At 45.8% G+C, this 19,909-nt stretch overlaps 1 protein-coding gene across 1 annotated transcript in view; it reads left to right on the plus strand.

The window, feature by feature from the left end:
* The window catches only part of myo16 (myosin XVI), a 657,504-nt gene that overhangs the window by 568,000 nt on the left and 69,595 nt on the right, over nt 1–19,909 (plus strand). The gene's annotated exons all lie outside the window — the stretch shown is intronic.

Here is a 19,909-nt window from a genome sequence, read left to right on the forward strand (position 1 = left end):
TACAACTAGTGTGTCAATGAGGTAGAGTGATATGTGTGTACCATTCAACACCCTGAAATAACAAAATTTTCTTCCTGAAAACATGAGTCTAACATTTAGCTTATATTGATTCTGCTGCTGATGAACTCATGCATATAAAGGCAGAGTCCCACGTTGAGGGCTCCGAAAAGAATGCTGACAGGGAGCATCAATCAGAAAACCTTGGGTCCACTAGCAAAACAGTGGCTGTGAATTCACAACCAACCACTGCAAATCATAAGTTCAATAAAGCTGATAACTTATGGCCTGGCAGCAAAAAATAGCCATGACGGATGTTAGATTGTCGTAAAAATCCAACTGATACATTACTGTACTTCAGGGAAGGGTGCTACCACTCCTATTTGATCTTAACATTGATGTGACTAAAGTCCCACAATCTGTGTTTTACTCTTAACAATGTCATGGCAGCTTGGGATGGATAATAAATGTCAGCTTGGTGACATAGATCACATCCCAAGAACAGCAAAGCAATCAACAGTGCTAGCTGGGTGCAGTTGTTTGGGCAATCAGCCTTGATAATGCAACAATCAATACAAATTTGTGAGATTAAGTATAAATAATTGCACATGTATTACAACACACCTGGAATCAACCAGTTTAGCATTGTGCAGAATTACAAGAGCAAAACACTGTGGATGCTGGAAATCTAAAATAAAGACAGACAATGCAAGAAACACTCAGCTGGCCCGGTAGCCTCTGTGGAGAGAGAAAAAGAGTTCATGTTCAGGTCAATGACGTTGATATTCCCCTCTCTACAGATGCTGCCAGGCCAGCTGATGTTTTCTGCATTTTCTGACTTTATTTTGGCTTTTTGAGGCAATGCCTTTCAATTAAAGTTCTGTTAGGGATAACTAACAGAATGTTCAGTATGTCGACAAAATTAAAGAAATCATTTTACTACAGGGAGAATGCAGGTTTCTATCTCTACTGCTCCGTGAATGATATTTCTTTAAAATTAAATAAATTATTTTGATTCAATTTTTGGCTATCCTTTTGATCAATTCTTTTTTTCAATGAAAATCTTAGGCTAGATTTTGTAAGACTCTGCTCCCAGCACAGAGTCTCGCTTGACAGGAGTACAGTATAAAGCAGACGTGAAGGTCAGTGCTCATGGAACTTCAGAATAAAATTAAAATGAATTACCAGAAAATCAGGAATGTCACAGTTTGGTGGATTGACCCTGGCACCCAATTTTCTAATCGGTGTTTCCATCAAACAGGACTTGAGCCTGAAAGATTTTAACATCAATTGTTAGTTTTCTCCTTGCCAAGTATAAAATTGAGTTTTTTCACCTTTGAGAGAGCTTCTGCTGTTACTGTTCTATTCTCACTAGAAGTTGTCATTTAATGCTGGAATTTGATCAGCTTTATATTTCAAGGGTGAGCACTACAAGAGCACACATGCTTTTAGGTTTACCATGAATTTCAGACACTCCTATTTCAAAAAATTATCTTTATGTTTGAGGATATTCAGCGCAGCAAGTTTTTACTGCAACACATGGATTTCAATTCCAAACCTATCCTTTTTGGCAAGGTGCAATAAATTAGAATTTCAGAAATAGTGTGTTTAATTTTAACTTTCCAAACCACCCGCCGTAGAAGAGTCCAGCAGAGTGTCAGGAACCCAGAAGTTTCAATGATGTGTTTGTCAGCCGCCTGTTAATGCAGCCACTGCATTTGCATCTTATTTCTGGGATTCATGACCAATTGGAATGAATAGACATGATGACGATGTGCAGCAGTGCTCTGCTCCTGGACACAATGTCACAAGATGTGCAAAGAACTCATCAGAATAGGAAAGGTGAGTGGCATGGCACATTCAACTATATCCTGACGTGCATCTTACCCCCCCAACTCTGCCTTGCCAAGCATTCTCCTGCACATCATCGCTCATACCAACAGAACCTGCAGATGCACCCATCCCTCTCTGTCGAGGCTCCTCCTCACATCCCCACTTGACCTGTCACCATTGACACTCCTCTTCAATCCAATGTCACAACTATCTTTCACAGTGACCATCCACAAACATTATCCTTCCAGCCACACAAAACATTCCATTTTTCACAGTCACAGGTTTCTTCTTTCTCTCTTCAGAAAAGGAGAGCACAAAACACCAGGGACAGGCAGAGAACTGGAAGTGCGCCTCCTGTCATCTCTATATTGACATTTACAGGGGAGGAGGCAATAGAGATAAGCTGCCTCTCAGAATGGCTGGCTATTGGAAATAGAGAGGGGGGTCTTCCTGGTGTGAGAATGAAATATCACAGCACATGACATACAAACTCAATCATATTGACAATATGCGCAATGATGATTTAGCACCCTCTCATCTTGTCAGTTCTAAATTAAGTCTATCGTCTCCCACAGGCCCTTGATGCCCCTCAGGAAATGGTGCAGAAGGAGGATGAAGACACCTCAGACGAGATCACTCACTTTGAGGATGCACTATCAGAGAATTCATGCTCACCATCTATAAACTCAGATAAAGACAATTAGTTGATTGTCACATGGTAACATGCACATCATAATTGAGCAGGAGGCAGTGGTGGGGACACTAAGAAGAGTCCCTGTCAGAGGGTGCAGGACCCTCCAAGCTCTGCTCAGGTGGACACAGATGCTGTACCTCGGGGGCCATCAAGAGGAGTACAAGAAGAGAAAGAAGAGCAGCAGAAAAAATTAGACTTTGTCAGCCTTTCTAAATCACACTGTGCACAATTGAAGAGAGATTAAAGGAGTCACCAGCATGAGTGCCATGATATCTTAGGTCTTTTTGCTGAAGTCTTTGTCCATGGAAATAGTGGCCACCTGCATGGAACAGCAGATGTGACAGAATGCATTCTGGCTGTCACCCCTGGCCTCCACAGTCAGACTGTCACCTTAAGCAGGAAATCCTCATCATGGCCTTTCAACATCTATTTGAAGTACAGCAAAGTGCTCTCAAGCTCTTTCCTAACAGGGAAGTGAAGGTAACCCTAAGAGGGAAGATAGAGAATGGCACATGGAAATGGAGACTCCTCTCAAAGCCCTTCCATTTCTTGCACCTTGACCCAACACCCCCTCCATCTCAGAATTCCTCATGCAGCTTCCAGCCCTTTTGGCCATGTCTTCCCTTGCACAGTTGCACATCGGGCAAGCTTTGCTGGGGCCATCTTGGCCTCTTCCAAACTCAGAGAACATCTGCTATGGGCATCTTATTTGCCTGAGGAGCAGGCTGCTTGTAGCTCTGCTGAGGCTATATGGGTAGCACTGCATAGGAACAGTAGAAAAAGGAAAATTTGTAGTTGTTCAGGGGTATTCACTTGAGTGTTTAACACTGTGTAATAATGTCACATTTCTGTTTCATGTTCATGCACCATAAAAATTATTTTGATATCTGTTGTCTAGTCTTGCTCATTTTTGTCTTCACTCCTGCTAAGTTGCCTTCTACCTTGTGAAGTATAGTATAACAGGAGTTAAAAACAATTAAAGAATGGGGAATGAATATTTGTTTTCTTGGGGAGACCAATAGGTTCAGAATTCATGTGCCAGATGGTTTCCTCAGTTTAAATATAGTGTACTTGAAGGATGCCATCGCAAATATCCATGGCAACTATGTATGCTACTATCGTGCCCTGAGCACATCAGGTTCCTCCTCCTCCACCACCAAAGAGGCAGAACGCTTAGCACCTCCTTCCTCCTGGAGCTCCAGTCCTTGATGCCGCACAACATTTTCCAGGCACAGCACACTAATATCATTCTGGGTACCTTTCTTGGTGCATTTTGAATCCCACTCCAGCCCACCCTTCCTCCCAAATTGGTCCATGCACCTAAATTACATCTTCAGCATTCTGATTGCCTTCTCCATTACAACTCTGGTACTCTTGCGGTTTCTGTTGTACCTTTCTTTGGACTTCATTGTTTGGGCTCCTTACAGTTGTCATCAGCCACATGCTCAGAGGGTAACCTTTGCCTCCAAGGAGTCATTCCATGAACTCTGCTTCCAGGTGTGTATATCTTAACGAAGCTTGACTGGCACAGGATGAAAGCATCATGGCAGCTCCCTGGCATCTCGCACAGCTCACCACCACCTTCTCAAAGGCAATTAGCAATGGACAATACATGCTGGACTAGCCAACAAAGCCCACACCCCGTTAATGAATAGAAAAATATATAAATAGCTGGCCCAATTGAACCAGAGGAGTTCACAAGATCATAAGAAATAGGAGCAGGAGTAGACCATCAGGCCTATCAAACCTGCTCTGCCATTCAGTAAGATCATGCTGATCTGATTGCAGCCTTCACTCCACTTTCCTGCCTGCCCCCATAACCCTCAACTCCCTTGTGTATTAAAAATCTGTCTAATTCAGCCTCCATTGCTCTCTGTGAAGAGAATTCCAAAGACTAATGACACTCTGAGAGAAGAAATATCGGCTCATCTCCATCTTAAATGGGAGACTCCTTAATTTTAAACTGTGCTTCCTCATTCTAGATTTCCCCACAAGATGAAACATCCTCTCAGCATCTACCCAAGCCCCCCAAAAGTAAGATCACCTCTCATTCTCCTAAACACCAATGAGGGTGGGCCCAACCTGCTCAACCTTTCCTCATAAAACAACCCCTTCATTCCAGAAACCAGCCAAGCGAACCTTCTCTGAATTGTTTCCAATGTAAGTATGCCCCTCCTTAAGTAAGGAGACCAAAACTGTACATAGTACTCCAGGCACATTCTTACCAATGCCCTGTACATTTGTAGCAAGACTTCCCTACTTTTATACTCCATGCCTCTTGCAACAAAGGCCAACACTCCATTTGCCTGCCTAATTATTTGCTGTACCTGCTTGCTGACTTTTTGTGATTCATGTACAAGGACACCTAGATCCCTCTGTACTGAAACATTCTACAGACTGTCTCCATTTGGATATCCTTCTGCTTTTCTATTTTTCCTGCCAAAGTGGACAACCTCATATTTTCCATCTGCCAAATTTTGCCCACTCACGTAACCTATCTATATCCCATTGCAGACTCTTTGTATCCTCCTCATTACTTATTTTTCTACCTATTTATGTATCATCAACAAATTTGGCTACAATATATCAAGTCATTAATATAGATCATAAATAACTGGAGGCCCCAGAACTGATCTGTGATACTCCACTAGTTACAATTTACCCTGACTCTCTGTTCCCTGTTAGTTAGCCAATCCACTATCCATGATAAAATACCACCCCCAACTCTTACCTTATGTAATAAAGATTCATGTGGCCTCTTATTGAATGCCTTTTGGAAATAAAAATACATTACATCTACTGGTTCCATTTTATCGACCCTGCTTGCTACATCCTCAAAGAACTCGAATAAATTTGTCAAACATGGGGCTATATTTTACATGCAGATATGTAATATGGGCAATGTGGGAAGGTGATGGGGTGGGCACCTGCCCAACTTACGTGCAGCCCCCATCCAAAACACACCCCGTTCCCTGGAGGTTTAAGTAGAGGTTCTTCTTCCCAGGGTTGGGTCCAGGATTCCACCAACCCCACCTCATTGTCCTGGGAGAACATCATGAAGCAGGTCAATTCCATGGGCAACCTCCAGAGAAATGCTATCCAGTGCAGCAGGAGGATGAATGATCTCATCCACACCACCTGGGTAAGTTAACGGTCGGCTCACTCCAAACTCACACTGTCATCATAGCATTATGAGCTCAAAGCATCACATAACTCAGGGATCTCACACAATATTTGTGGGGGGGGGATATCAGCATTGAAAGCCTATTTACCAACATCTCACCTATCATCCTGCACAAACAGCACCTTCAGCCCTTACTGGGGAGGGCTCAGCACACACAGCAGGCACACATGCTTCACAAGTTTTGCTCCATCCCTTCTCATTACATCCCACCCATTTGTCTTCATACAGGCCAAGCTTGCCCACAGCAAGATTCCAGACTGAATGAGAGATGACTGACATCCTGGAACTCTCCAAATTCAAGGATGATGCTGCCGTATTAGCTATAGCAGAGATTGCTCCTGTGGGGAAGGCGAGATCGGAATCTCCCAGCAAGCCGGTATGGATAAGTTGATCACATCCTAACATTCACAGTGAGTGACATGCAATATTCTATTCAGCCTGTTCATGAACTAAAGCTATCTTCTTTCTCTTACAGGCAGCAGCAGGTCCAGACAGACTTAAACCCCATTCCTTAGGTCACCTCAGAGGAGGATGATCAGGATCATTTGAAGAAGACCCGTCACTATGTTCACCTTCTCCCTCCAGAGCTCAGACACACACCCTGGTGGATCACACACTTAGATTAGGCTCAGAGTCATGTTCTGGGGAATGCCTCACTGCATGTCTCCACAACAGTTGGAGATAGTAACAGACCAGGTCTCTGGCACTCAGAGGACTGCTGGAGAACAGGCACCCACTAAGTTTGAGTCAGATGATGCGCCCCTGGAAATGGGTGTCGCAAACATGCTGGAGATGTAGAGACAGATGGTGGAACATCAGGCAGATTTGCGAGAGGCAGCCAACAGACTAGAGTGAAGGATGGAAGAGTCCGTCTACGTTCGGTCTGATGTCATGTCTTTGAGGTCTCCATGGGAATGGTGGTGGCTGCCATGGAGACCTTGGGTCCAGCAGATTCTGCCAGATTTGCACTCGAACCTTCTCTCTATTGCTATAGGCATTGGTGGGATCCATCAGTGACTAGGGGAGAGGGGGCAGGACACCTTGACCTCACTTTAAGTGCCCCTTCTCCTTAAGGAGTCAGGCAGGGACCCTTGGGCACCCAAAGGGAGGAGGAACAGCAGTTGGATCCATCCACTCAAATGACTCCAAGCATGTCCAGCCGATCCCAATCCCCTCTGCCTGTGACCCCATCACCTCCAGCAACTCAGGCCAAGGAGGGTGTACCTGCCCCACAGCAGGAGACCCAAAATAGGGTAGGGCCCGCTAGGTCTCAGTCCTCCAGAGGACACCCGCCAAGTCATCAAGGACAACAAGGCATAGCATTCAGTAGGCTGCCTCTACCACTGCAGCGGATTATGGGGAAATAGCAAGATGTAATGGTAGGGTTAGAAAAATTAAGATACATTGATATTACTTCTGGCTTACGGGTTCATGAACTGTTTATATTATGCACCTTTGTAAATACACTTGCTCCTGGTAATGCTCTCATCATTTGAATGCGTCATTCATATTCATCTATGTGCCCTCTTATTGCAAGGTTGACCTAAGCTGCCACTCCATGATCGCCTCCTTTTGTGAGCCTTACATTCATGGAATGTTTAGCTGACTCATTTAAATTACTCACCCAATGTGTAATGTCAGGGAGATGCGTTAAGCTCTTTATCGAAAGTGATGCAAATTGTGTTATGAACTTTTGTTCCTTACAAGACACCATGGAGTTATGCATGCTCAATTGCCTCGATGGGTCACCAGTAATGTTGATGCATCCTTAAATAGCTGTCTTCATTGTTTGTGCCAATGCACAAGTCCTGCAGCCATGATGGTCTCTCCAGCCTGTGCGCATCTTTGTGGCAGCAGGAAGTGTCTCATTCAGGAGGCCATGATTGTATCAAGTCTACTTGAGGCAGGCTTTGTGTTGGCGTGCTGCCTTTCATTTCTCAGAGCGGCTACATACATCTTTGGCTGCTGATCTTCCCAAAGATTAGGGCCAGGTGAAACCTGAGGGTCGGAGGTCCAAGGCTTAGTGGTTGCAAAGGCCTTTCCGATTACTGGCATGCCACTAAGGGACAGGGGAAATGTGCTCAGGTCCCTTTGCCTGCACCTTACTCCTCCTGGAATCTTGTGGCTATCAGTGCCTCACAGGCACATCCTCTGCATTGAGCCACTTTGATGATGTCCTCTTGTGAAAGCTCACCATCATCGTGGTCCTCAGCATCATGATCTTCAAGGTCTTCATTGCCTAAGGAGTTCTCAGCCTCCTCCATGTTTCCCTCCGGCAAGTCATCTCCCTTTTGAACTGCCAAGTTGTGCATCATGCTACACACCACTATTATGCAAGATACCCTCTGTAGAGAGAACTGCAGAGCCCCACCTGAGTTGTCCAAACCTCGGAAGCGCATCTTTGGGACCCCAATGATCTGCTGTATGATGGATCTTGTCGAGTTATGCATGGTGTTGTATCTCTCCTCCGAGGCACTTTGAGGACAATGCATGGTATCAGGAGTCATCTTTTCAGTTGGTACCCCTTATCACCCAGCAGTCAGCCCTGTAAGATTTGCAGCCCTTCAAATATCTGAGGTACCTGCAAGTGACCCAGCATGTAGCAGTCATAGGAACTAAAAGGGTACCTGGCACAGACGCGCTTGATGTTTCTGATGATTGCACACCAACTGAACGTTCCCGTAATGAACAGCAGGGGTTGATGCCATGGATCTCTCGATTGCACCCTGTACTCTAGGGAAGCATGAGATAGCAGTGAAGCCCAGGAGTCTAGCACCTTGGCTGTCTTCATCCAATGTGAACCTCACATAATTCCTGAGCCTTAATGTAAAGGGCATTCATCACCTCCTTAACACATTTATGTGTTGAGGACTGAGAAATGCCACATAGGACCCCTCTGGATCCCTGGAATGCTGGCATACAAATTGAGCTTGGTGGTGACCTTCAGGGGAACTGGCAGGGGATGTCCTCCCAGTTCATGAAGCATTAGCTGCTCCCACGGAATGATCCCCCAGATCTCTTGACTAGCACAGACATGTATGGCATTGTCTCCCACTCATCTCCAGATTGGAACGGTGTCTTCGGTAGATCTTTGCTCATGTGAGTCACCTCTGTGGGAAGGCTCTGAGCTCCTCATCCTCTGGATGTTGCTGGAGTTCCCCTGGACCTTAGGCTGATCCTCCTCTCAAAGCTGTGCTAGGTGGTGCTCAGCCCTTCTTTTTTCATCAATTGGGACACAGCCATTAAGAAGGCAGCATTATGCGCAGGCTCCGTTATTCACTCCTCCCTCTCCCTGTGGACAGATAGATACAACAGATTGATGAATGATGGGCAACGATAATAGACCTCCCATTTGCAACCCAAAAGCCACTGTCATGCCCTACAGCTGCATCTGTACTACTCACCTTTCCCCGACCCAGCATTCCAGCTGAGGTGCTGCCTCAGATCTAGGTGACAAAGATGCCACCCCAGCTACTTGACATCTCAACCCCTGAGAAGCTGGAAGAGGCTTCAGCAGATCCAGGCTATGTTCAACCTTATCTAATGCACTCCTGCTATGTCTGCTCTGATTACACCCAACCTGCATTTTTGGAATGACTGGATATCCTTTGGCCCGTTAGCCATGCCAGTTGGAGGAAACACCTTACAGGCTTTCATTGGTCAGCTTGCAGATGTCCAGCAGCTCCCTTAATGGTTGACTGCACCTTCCATTCTCACATTTTTCTCTGTTAATGCTCACATTGATCTACTTTATCATAACCTCAATGAGTTCTGCATGCTCAATTTTAAGTGCTCCAACCATCAGTGCTTCCAATTGCACCTTCTCAAAACACTCTTCCAGACTTCTATCAGCTCAGAGTTCTTTTGAATGTTATTAAAAAGAAATATAGAAAATAAGAGGAGTAGGCCATTTGGCCCTTCGAGCTTGTTTTACCACTCAATATGATCAGGGCTGATCCTCTATCTCAATGCCATACTCCTGTTCTCCCCCCATACTCCTTGACACCTTTAGAGTCCAGAAATCTATTTCCTTCTTAAATATATTCAGTGACTTGGTCTCCACAACTTTCTGTGGTAAAGAATTCCATAGGCTTACCACCCTCTGAGTGAAGTAGTTTATCCTCATCTCAGTCCTAAATGATCTACCCCATTAATTGAGACTATATACCCTTGCTCTAGACCCCCCAGCCAGAGGAAACATCATCCCTGCACCCAGTCTGTCCATCCCTATCAGAATTTTATGTGTTTCAATGAGACTTCCTTTCATTCTTCTAAACTTCAGTGATTGCAGGCCTAGTCAGCCCAATCTCTCTTTATACAACAATCCTGCCCCATATCAGGAATCAGTCTGGCGAACCTTTGCTGCACTCCCTTTATGGCAAGTATATACTTTCTTAGGTAAGGAGACCAGAACAGCACACAATGTTCCAAGTATGGTCTCAACAAGACCATGTACAGCTGCAGTATAACATCCTTGCTCCTGTACTGAAGTCCTCTGACAATGAAGGCCAACATACTATTTGCCTTCTTAACTGCTTGCTGCACCTGCATGCTTGCTTTCAGTGATTGGTGTACAAGGACACCCAGGCCCTTTTGTACATCAACATTTCCCAATCTATCACCATTTAAATAATACTCTGCCATTCTGATTTTCCTACCAAAGTGGACAACTTCACACTTATGCACGTTATACTGCATCTGCCATGTATTTACTTACTGTCTAAATCGCCTTGAAGCCTTTGACACCCTCCTCACCGCTCACAGTCCCACCTAGTTTTGTATCATAACCGAACGTGAAAATATTACATTTGGTTCCCTTGTCCAAATCATTGATATATATTGTGAATAGCTGGGGCCCAAGCACTGATCCCTGCGGTACCTTACTAGTCACCGCTTGCTACTCCAAAAAAGACCCAATTATTCCTATTCTCTGTTTCCTGTCTGCTAACCAATTCTCGATCCATGCCAATATATTACCCCCGATCCCACGTGCTTTAATTTACACACTACCCTCTTGTGGGACTTTATCAGAACAGTAGTTCTGTTGAAGGGTCATGAGGACTCGAAATGTCAACTCTTTTCTTCTCCGCCGATGCTGCCAGACCTGCTGAGTTTTTCCAGGTAAGATTATTAATTAAACCCTTCTCATTGCACAATACCAAATCTAGGATAGCCTGTTCAGTTTGAGGGTGCCCCTCAAGAGGGCCCTGAGTCCAACTATGGGCTCCTCCCACACTGCCTCAGACCTCTCCTTTTCCAGTTTTGATTTTAAACTGTGCCATAAGTTTTTGAGGTCTCAAGATGGTGGTGCTGCATATTTACTTTGAGACCAGCTTCGACCTTTCCCATCAGTGTCCAGGTGCCCCTGAGCTCCCTGTGGTAATTCTCCAGTAACCCTGGATCCCATTGTCATTGTGGTGGATTTTCCTGGCCTTCTCCTGAACCCATCACCATTGACGTCCCCAAGTCTCATGTGGACCTTACCTCTCCTCATCTTGAGGCTGTGTGTACAGTGACATTCAAAGGAAGCCTCCCCCCACCAAAAATCTTTGAGTACCACGACCACCCTCCTGCCATTTACAGGCTGCAGATGCCTTCCTGACCATTATCACCCTATCTGCAGTTCAGTACCGAACCAGACACCCCCAACATGCTCGAGTGTGAGACTATGACCACGCCCTGCACGCCAAGCTATGCCTGATCCCCATTGAACCCCCAGCCCTTTCCCCTCCCTGGAGCGGGAAGATGATGTGCATGCCCTGTAGCATGACCTGCAAAGCCCTGGGACTGCCTTAATTTCTCACCGTGATTTAAGTGTTCCCCAAGACTGCCTTTAATCTCCCACCCCGACTAATTTGTCCACAAAGCCCCAGGATGCCTTTAATCTCTCAACCAGACAGACCACTTTTTCCTAGTCCAGGGATTAAGACTGTATTTCATGCTGCTCTCCGGTTCCTTCAGGACTGGCCACAACACCATTCTCTCTCCATGAGTCTCTGTGCAGCCTATCCCTATTGTGTAAACCTAACCTCCCAACACCAAGTGCAACCCTTCACTAGACTAATGCCCCCGCCTTTCCTACTCCAGAGCCTGTGTGCATCCCCTCATCTTCATGCAATCCGAATCCCAACCCACCCCCTTCTGTTTCTGCATTCCATGTGGACCTGCAGCTTCTCCACCCTCAATCTTCCCTGCCTGCCATTGTGCCACACCCCACCCCCCCAAGCACCACCATACCCCCTTCACCCTCATGTCTTACTCTCCTTCTCTGCACCCTGTAACCCCACCATACCCCCTTCCCCCTCATGTCATTTGTTTTCCCCCCTGTCCACCCCAGCCGGGTCACCATGCTGGTCTCTATTTTGAGTGCAGCTCTTCCTGAGGTCCGCAGCACTCAATGCTGTCGTCCTGGAGTAGCCCGGCACCCACCATGAGCAGCCCAGCTCAATAACCAGGCACCCAGTGTGAGCAGCCCAAGCATAAACCCCCATCAATGTGTGCTAACACTGGCATTGCTGAGGACCCAGAGCAGTGCTGTTGCAGGTAGGCTCTAAATGTCACGAGCAAAGTGAGAGTGGACTGCTGCACGCCACTCACACCCAGTCGTAAATGCGACCAGTCTAACTTCTCGCTGGCATGGCATATAATTAGGAGGGGAAACGTGATTCCGGCGGGTTGCATTTTTGATTAGTATTCATGACATATTAATACATGCAAATGGGGTTCCCATGGGTCAGCTGGAAATCCGACCCTCACTGGAGAATGAAGCTGGGCAGTTTAAAGAGTGCAAGAAGGAACGAGATTGAAAGTGGAGCTGGGGAGTTAAAGGAACCTGAGAAGGAGCGAGACTAGAGTCGAAGAGTTAAAAGAGAGTGAGAAGAAATTAGATTGAGAGCAGAGCGGGGGAGTTAAAGGAGTGAGCTGCTGTTGGCAGTGGGTCTCAGCCTGTGGACCCACCAGATTCACAGAAAATCACATGTGATGTCACAGGTAACCAGGTAAGTGATTGGTGGTGAGCATTTTGCTTGTTTATCTTTTAAATACTGGTAAAATTTATTGGTGACTATAAAGTTTTATTCACAATAATGTTTTTGTAGTAGCAGTAGCAAAGTTTATTGGGAGTAGTAGGATTTATTAAAATAAATGTAAAGAAATAAAAGTTTAAGATAAAATAAATAAAATAATTAAAATAAATACCTAAGACACATACCTGTGTAATTAGGAAATGTATAACTTTTAGTTGTAGGAGGTAATAGCATTTAACAAGTATTAAGAAGTAGAGGTAATTTAAATAAATTATATTGGTATTTGTGGGCGTTAGAAAAGAGTTTTAGCCTTAAATTTAAGTTTAATTTGTATTTCTGTATCTGTGTGTTAAGAAAGATCAAATTGACTTTTGGTTTCACTTTAAAAGGTACTTGCATTTCTAATGAGAGTTTTACAACAGTAAAAAACAGTACTGTTGCCTAGCAACAGCTGTCCATAGCAGCAGGTCCCTCTCACCAACACATACACAAGAGAAACAGCAGCTTGATTTTGGAAGCTGTTTGAGTTCAGTTGGTTTTGAAAGTAGCTGCCAGGAGAGACTGGAGTAAAGGGGACAGATAGCCAGTCCCAAGTTAAAGAAAAGACTTTAAAAATCCAGGGGCGTGGAACAGGAGGAAGTCCCAAGCAGACCTTCTAGTCAAAGGAAGGACAGGAACCTGGGAAAAGGTCCTGTTAAGTGAATTTGAGAGTGAGGGGCAGAGAAAGGCCCCAAGCTTCAAGTTTAAAGCTTCAAATTTAAAGAGGTAAAGGCTTGAGAAGAGGCAAGAAGGTCTAAAGAGACAACTGAAGGTCTGTAACTCTTTGCTATGGGCATGCGAAACAGTGGTACTGCTGATGGCTGAGTGAGTGAGAGAGATTATGTGGAAGACAGCTTGAATGCATGTTGTGAGCCAGGGAAGAGGAACATCGGAAGGAGAGTTTGAAACCCTGGACGTGAACCCTTATGGAAGGCATCTGAGAGAAAGTGTCGGTTTGAGAGAAAATTCAAAAGTGAATTCTTAGAGAGTGGAGATTGGAAAACCCTCGTGTGAAAGACGGAATTCAGTGAGATCAGTTGGCTCATGGTGTAACAAGTGTCTGGGGAGAGTTGAGGAGCGATCCATAGCATCTGGTTGAGGTGCATCTGTCACTTGATTTCAGTGTATGTGTATCTGACCACAGGGTGCCATGGTTTACATGGACTATGTGCCTACTGTGAACATTAAAGTATAAGGTAGCTTTTGTAACTTATGTTATCCTTGGAAATCTGTATATAACTATAAGTTCCCCTCCAAGCCACTCAGCATCCTGACTTGAAAATATATCGCCGTTCCTTCACTGTCACTGGGTCAAAATCCTGGAACTCCCTTCCTAACAGCACTGTGGGTATACCTACAACACATGGACTGCAGCGGTTCAATAAGGCAGCTCACCACCACCTTCTCAAGGGCAACTAGGGATGGGCAATAAATGCTGGCCCAGCCAGCGAAGCCCACATCCCATAAATAAATAAAAGCTATATGCTGAGGGTGTAGGAGTATTGTAATATAGTTCACCTTTTCTTGTTGAATAAATGTTTTATGCTTTTGTTAAAAGTTCATCAGCTGACTCCTGTGACTCTGTTCAGTAGCTACTCTCCGCATACCTAAACAAACAAAATAAAAGTTAGGATCTATCAAGCTGGGTTCCACCCTGGGAACAGGCTTGTCCAGGGATAACCTCAGCTGGGGATCATAATGTAAGCACAGTAAATTGTAATATACATGGGAATTATTTAAGAAAGTAATTAAATTAACCAAATAACGTAAGTAACAATGGCAGGACAGGTGTTATACTGCAGCTGTGGAATGTGGTGTGGGAACTTCTGGATGGCTGGTCAATCCAAAACTAACACATCTACAGAAGGTGTAAGCAGCTGGAGGAATTCTGGATCAGGATTATTGAGCTGAAAGCAGAACTGAAAACATCACATAACATCAGGGAGGGGGAGAAATACCTGGACAATTTGTTGGAGAAGACAGTCATACCTCTTAGAATAGAGGATGTGACCATGAATGAGGCAGGTAAAGGGAGCAAGGACAGAGTTTTGGACGAGCCGCAGACTTTGCAATTGTCAAACAGGTACAAGGTGCTTGATACCTGTGTGGGCAAAAGCGAGGTCTGTAGTGTGGATGAGCAGACTGGCCATGGCACCATGGCACATGAAGCCGTTCAAGCAGGGGAGCAAAAAGGAATGTAGACAGTATAGTGAGGGGGATTGACATTGTTCTCTGCAGCAGAGAGTGAGAGTCCAGACAGCTGTGTTGCCTGCCCAGTGCCAGGGTTAGGATATCTGCTCAGGGCTGGAGAGAAACTTGGAGTGGGGGGTGGATCCAGTTGTCGTGGTCCATGTAGGTCCCAAAAACATAAGTAGGGCAAAGAAAAAGGCTCTGCATTGTCAGTATGAGGAGATAGGCACCAAATTAATAAGTAGAACCTCATAGGTGATAACTCCGCATTATTACGTGAGCTGCATGCAAATTGTCATAGAGCAAATAAGATTAGAGAAATGAACATGTGGCTCAAAGATTCATGTGGGAGAATTAGTTTCCGGTTTGTGGGGCACTGGTACCAATACTGGGAAAAGTGGGGGGTGTTTCCTTGGGATGGTTTACACCTAAACCATGCTTGGGCCAGTGTCCTTGCGAACTGCATAACTAGGGAAGTAGAGAGGGGTTTAAACTAAATAATGAGGGCAAGGGATCAAATTTGGGGAGATGTAGTACATCAAAGAGTAGAGACAAGGGTAGAGAGGAAGGAATTAATATGGGAAATGATAAGCAGACCATGACAGGAAGGGACAAAGAATACAAATCCAAGAATAAATCAACAGAGAAGGTTAGAAGTTACAAAAATAATAAAAGGAAAAAAACTTAAGGCTCTGTATGTGAATGCACATAGCATTCAAAACAAAACCAATGAACTAATAGCTGAAATAGAAATAAATAAGTATGAATCTGATAGCCATTACAGAAACATGACCGCAAGATGGCATAAATTTGAACCTGAATATTGGAGGGTATCTGACTTTTAGTAAGGATAGGAAGTTAGGAAAAGGTGGAAGGGTGGCTCTGTTCATTAAAGACGACATTAGCACAAGAGAGAGGGATGACCTAAGTTCAGGAAACCAGGATATAGAAGCAGTTTGGGTGGAGATGAAGGATGATAAAGGCAAGAAGTCACTTGTATGAGTGGTGTACAGACCCCTTTACAGTAATCACATGGTACGATGGGGTATCAAAGGGGAAATAGTGTGAGCTTGTCAGAAAGGTATGGTGATTATCATGGGGGATTTCAATCTACATATAGACTGGAAAAATCAGATGGGCAAAGGTAGCGCAGATGACGAATTCATAGAATGTTTTCAGGATAATTTCTTAGACAACCACATTCTGGAGCCAACCAAGGGGCCGGTGATACTGGACTTGATATTATGCAACGAGATAGGATTAATTAACGACTTTATGGTGAAGGTACTGCTAGGCAGCAATGATCATAATATGATTGAATTTTACATTCAGTTTGAGGGAGAGAAAATTAATCTAAGACTGATATTTTAAACTTAAATGAGGGCAATTATGAGGACGTGAAAGCAGAGCTAGCGAAAGTGAACTGGCAACATAGGTCAATGGAGAGGTGAATAGAGATGAAATGACAGACCTTTAAGGGAATACTTCAGAATGCACAGAACAGATACATTCCAATGAGAAAAAATATTTCCAAGGGGAGGACCCGCCCTCCACGGTTGACTAAAAATTTTAAAGATCGTATCAAACTTAAAGAAAAAGCATATAATTGCGCAAAGATGGGTGGCAGGTCAGAAGATTAGACAGAATATAAAAAAAAGCAAAGGATGACTAAAAGATTAATAAAGAGGGAAAAATAGTGTGCGAGAGAAAGTTAGCTAGAAATATAACGACAGATACAGCAGAATCATCCTAGATTTGCACTAAGTGCGCCAGCAGGCAGGAAAATGGACATTTTACCCACTGGACACAATGGTGGCTTTTCGTGCTGTATCGTCCCAATCCTGCCTTATTAATCATGCATTCCTGGGAAACACGCTGTTTCGCTGGTGGCGGCCTCCAATTCATCCACCACACCATCACCTCGCTGCTCCCCCACTCCAGGCACCATATTAAAATGTAGCCGTGCACACACCCCTCAGTGCTTCCAGCCCAGGACTGCTGTACAGAAGACATGGCACCAAAAGGCAAGAAGACTGCAACCCCCTGATTCAGTGACACATCCCTGGAACATCTTTGGACATCGTGGAGGGCAGCCATGATGTCCTCTACCCCCGCTCTGGCCTCAGGAGGGGCAGCTACATCACCAATCCAGCATGGGAGACGGTGGCAGTGGTGGTCAGTGTCAACCCTGCCCAAAATAGGTCAGCCATCCAGTACAGAAAAAGGATGAATAATCTCATCCCTGCTGCCAGTGTAAGTCAACCATCTTATCACTCTAAATTCACACACTAACAAATCCACTGGCATCTCACTCACTGCAAGCTCAAGGGACATCACCACTCATACTCTCACACACACCCTCACATCTCCATCTGGCCTCATCCCCTCCAGAGTTCGACACCTCATCCCGTCCATGGCTCCACTCAGCACACACACACACACACACGCATACCTGGCATCCTTCTCATTTGCCTTGCTCACACTGCATCTGTCTTTATATAGGACATGATCACGCACAATAAAAGGGAGAGGTCCCAGATCAGGGTGGAGTGCTGGACATCAAGGTCCTCACTCCCTTCGAAGATCGCACATTAGAGCTGGCTAGATAGGACGTGGACTATTCCTGCAGCGATGGCCAAGCATCCAAATGAGGATCATGCACCACATCATCCTTCTGGAAAATCAACTGAGTTCACTGTTATGTGTATCGTGGTGGCCATGCACTAATAATCTCCACTTTCTCTCATAGACACATCTGTCACATCGATCTCAGGCAACCTTGGCTCCAACTCTAGCATCGACAGCACCTCAGATTGAAGATCCCGAGGACAGCAACCTCGAAGATCCATCACAGCACTCATCCGCACCCTCCACTAGTGCGGCGACACACACCTCAGTGGGACTTACATGTATAGCAGGCTAGGGTTCACTATCTAGTGAGCACAGCACAGAATCTGTTCCACAGCCGGCAGAGGTAGGGGAACCATAGGTCATCGGCACTCGGAAGACTGTTGCAGGCAAGGGATCTGCTGAGACCGAGTCAGATGATGAGCCTCTGTACTCTGGCCTCAATCAGTTGTTGGAACTGCAGTGACAATCGCAGGAACTGCAGGAAAGGATGTCCGCTGCACTCCTCAGATGCATGGCACGATGGAGGAGTCAGTCCACCTTCAGTCTGGGGTGATCGCGCCATCATGCCAACACGCCAAGGTCAACATTGTCAGGATGGCGGCTATCATGGAGATATTGGTCCAGGACATCGGTCCTGCACTGCTGTGTGGGCTGAAATCCAGCACTGAGGCCACAGTTGGCTTCAATGTGTGTACGCAAGAGGGGTGCAGGGCAGCTTGGTCCCACCCCAGCTTCCCCTTCTCCTCAAGGAGTCAGCCAGGGGCCCTCGGGCGCCCATAGGGAGGAAAATCAGCAGGTGCACACCCTGGGGCAATTCACCCAGGTGACTCCGGGGGTGTCCGGCCCAACCGGATCCCCTCTTCCTGTAACCCCAGCAGCTCCAGCTCCACAAGCTGAGGAGGGTACCACTGCCACACAGCAGGCCGGGGCCCTCCATGTCTCAGTCCTCCAGAGGATGCCCACCAAGGTCATTGCAGGCAGGGTGTAGCAGTCAGCAGGCTGCCTCCACCTCCACTGTGGTTGTCAGGGAACATCAAGACATAGTGGCAGGGTTAGGAAGGTTAAGAAGATGTAGTTTCACAGCCTGGGCATGAGTGTTAATCACTTGTACATAATGTTCACTATTGTAAATAAACTCCCAAAAATATGTCCTTGCCTATGGCTCCTTGTTTCGAAGAGCAGTGTTTGAATCACTCAAATGTGAAAACTTGGTCCCTGCACAAGATAAAGACGGTGTCTCAGTCCAGGTCCTCTTCCTTGTGCTTTCTGCAACCTTCCCAGCACACTGATGATTCACCTTCACAGTCAGTGGACACATCAGTCATGCCTGCACCTCGATGGGGCTTACCATTACTGCCAGAATGTCCTGGGCCAGCAGCACAGAGTTCCACTATTCTCTCTGTGTGCTCTCCGCACCTTTGAGGTGCGGCTAATCCCCCGTCTCATCAACATCTGTGCTCGGTGACAGTGTGGTCCTGAAGGGTTCAGCTCAAAAAGGGTGCCATAGGATCAGGAGAAGATAAAGTTTCCCCCCTGCATCTCCATGATATGACCCTGTTCACAAAGCACAAGCATTCTTCCACCAGCAGACAGGGGTCAGACATTCACATAAGCTATGTGAGGATTTATGGACTGTCCCTACTGCATGTCATCATTCTCCTGGAATACAGAGACTATGGGCATCTGCTGCATCTCCATGACAGGAGTCTTATCACACAGGGTATGTGTACTGTTATCAGTCAGATAGGAGTCAAACATTCACAGGTGCAATGTGAGGATCTATGGTGTCTCCTCACTGCATGTCATCATCATCCTCCTCAAAGCTAGTGCTATGAGGACTTCCTGAGCGTGCCTGCCTCCTCTGGCCAGTGTGAGGGCCTCATCATTGTTATCCTTGTCTTCGAGGACCTCCTTACCCTCTTCCCTATTGACGTCCTGCTCATCGGACAAGACATGCAGCTCCTCCATTTCCCCCTCAGCCAACCCCCTCCCCGTTGCAGCACCAGGTTATGAAGAGTGCAGCAGGCAATGACAATGCGTGACACCCTTTGTGGACTGTAATGCAGGGCTCCACCAGACTGATGCAGACACCAAAACCATTTTTTTAACATTACAATGGTCTGTTCCACCAAGTTGTGAGTTGCAGCATGAGCCTCATTGTACCTTCGCTCTGCTGCAGTCTGAGGCCACTGCACGGGCATCATCAACCACTTCCTCTGCAAGTAACCCTTGTCCCCGAGGAGCCATCCCTGCAGCCTCTCCAGACCCTGGAAGACCCTGGGTGAAACTTACTGAGAATGTAGGATTCATGAACAC

Source organism: Carcharodon carcharias, chromosome 11 (genome assembly GCF_017639515.1).
Source record: "Carcharodon carcharias isolate sCarCar2 chromosome 11, sCarCar2.pri, whole genome shotgun sequence".
In the NCBI taxonomy this organism is placed as follows: Eukaryota; Metazoa; Chordata; class Chondrichthyes; order Lamniformes; family Lamnidae; genus Carcharodon; species Carcharodon carcharias.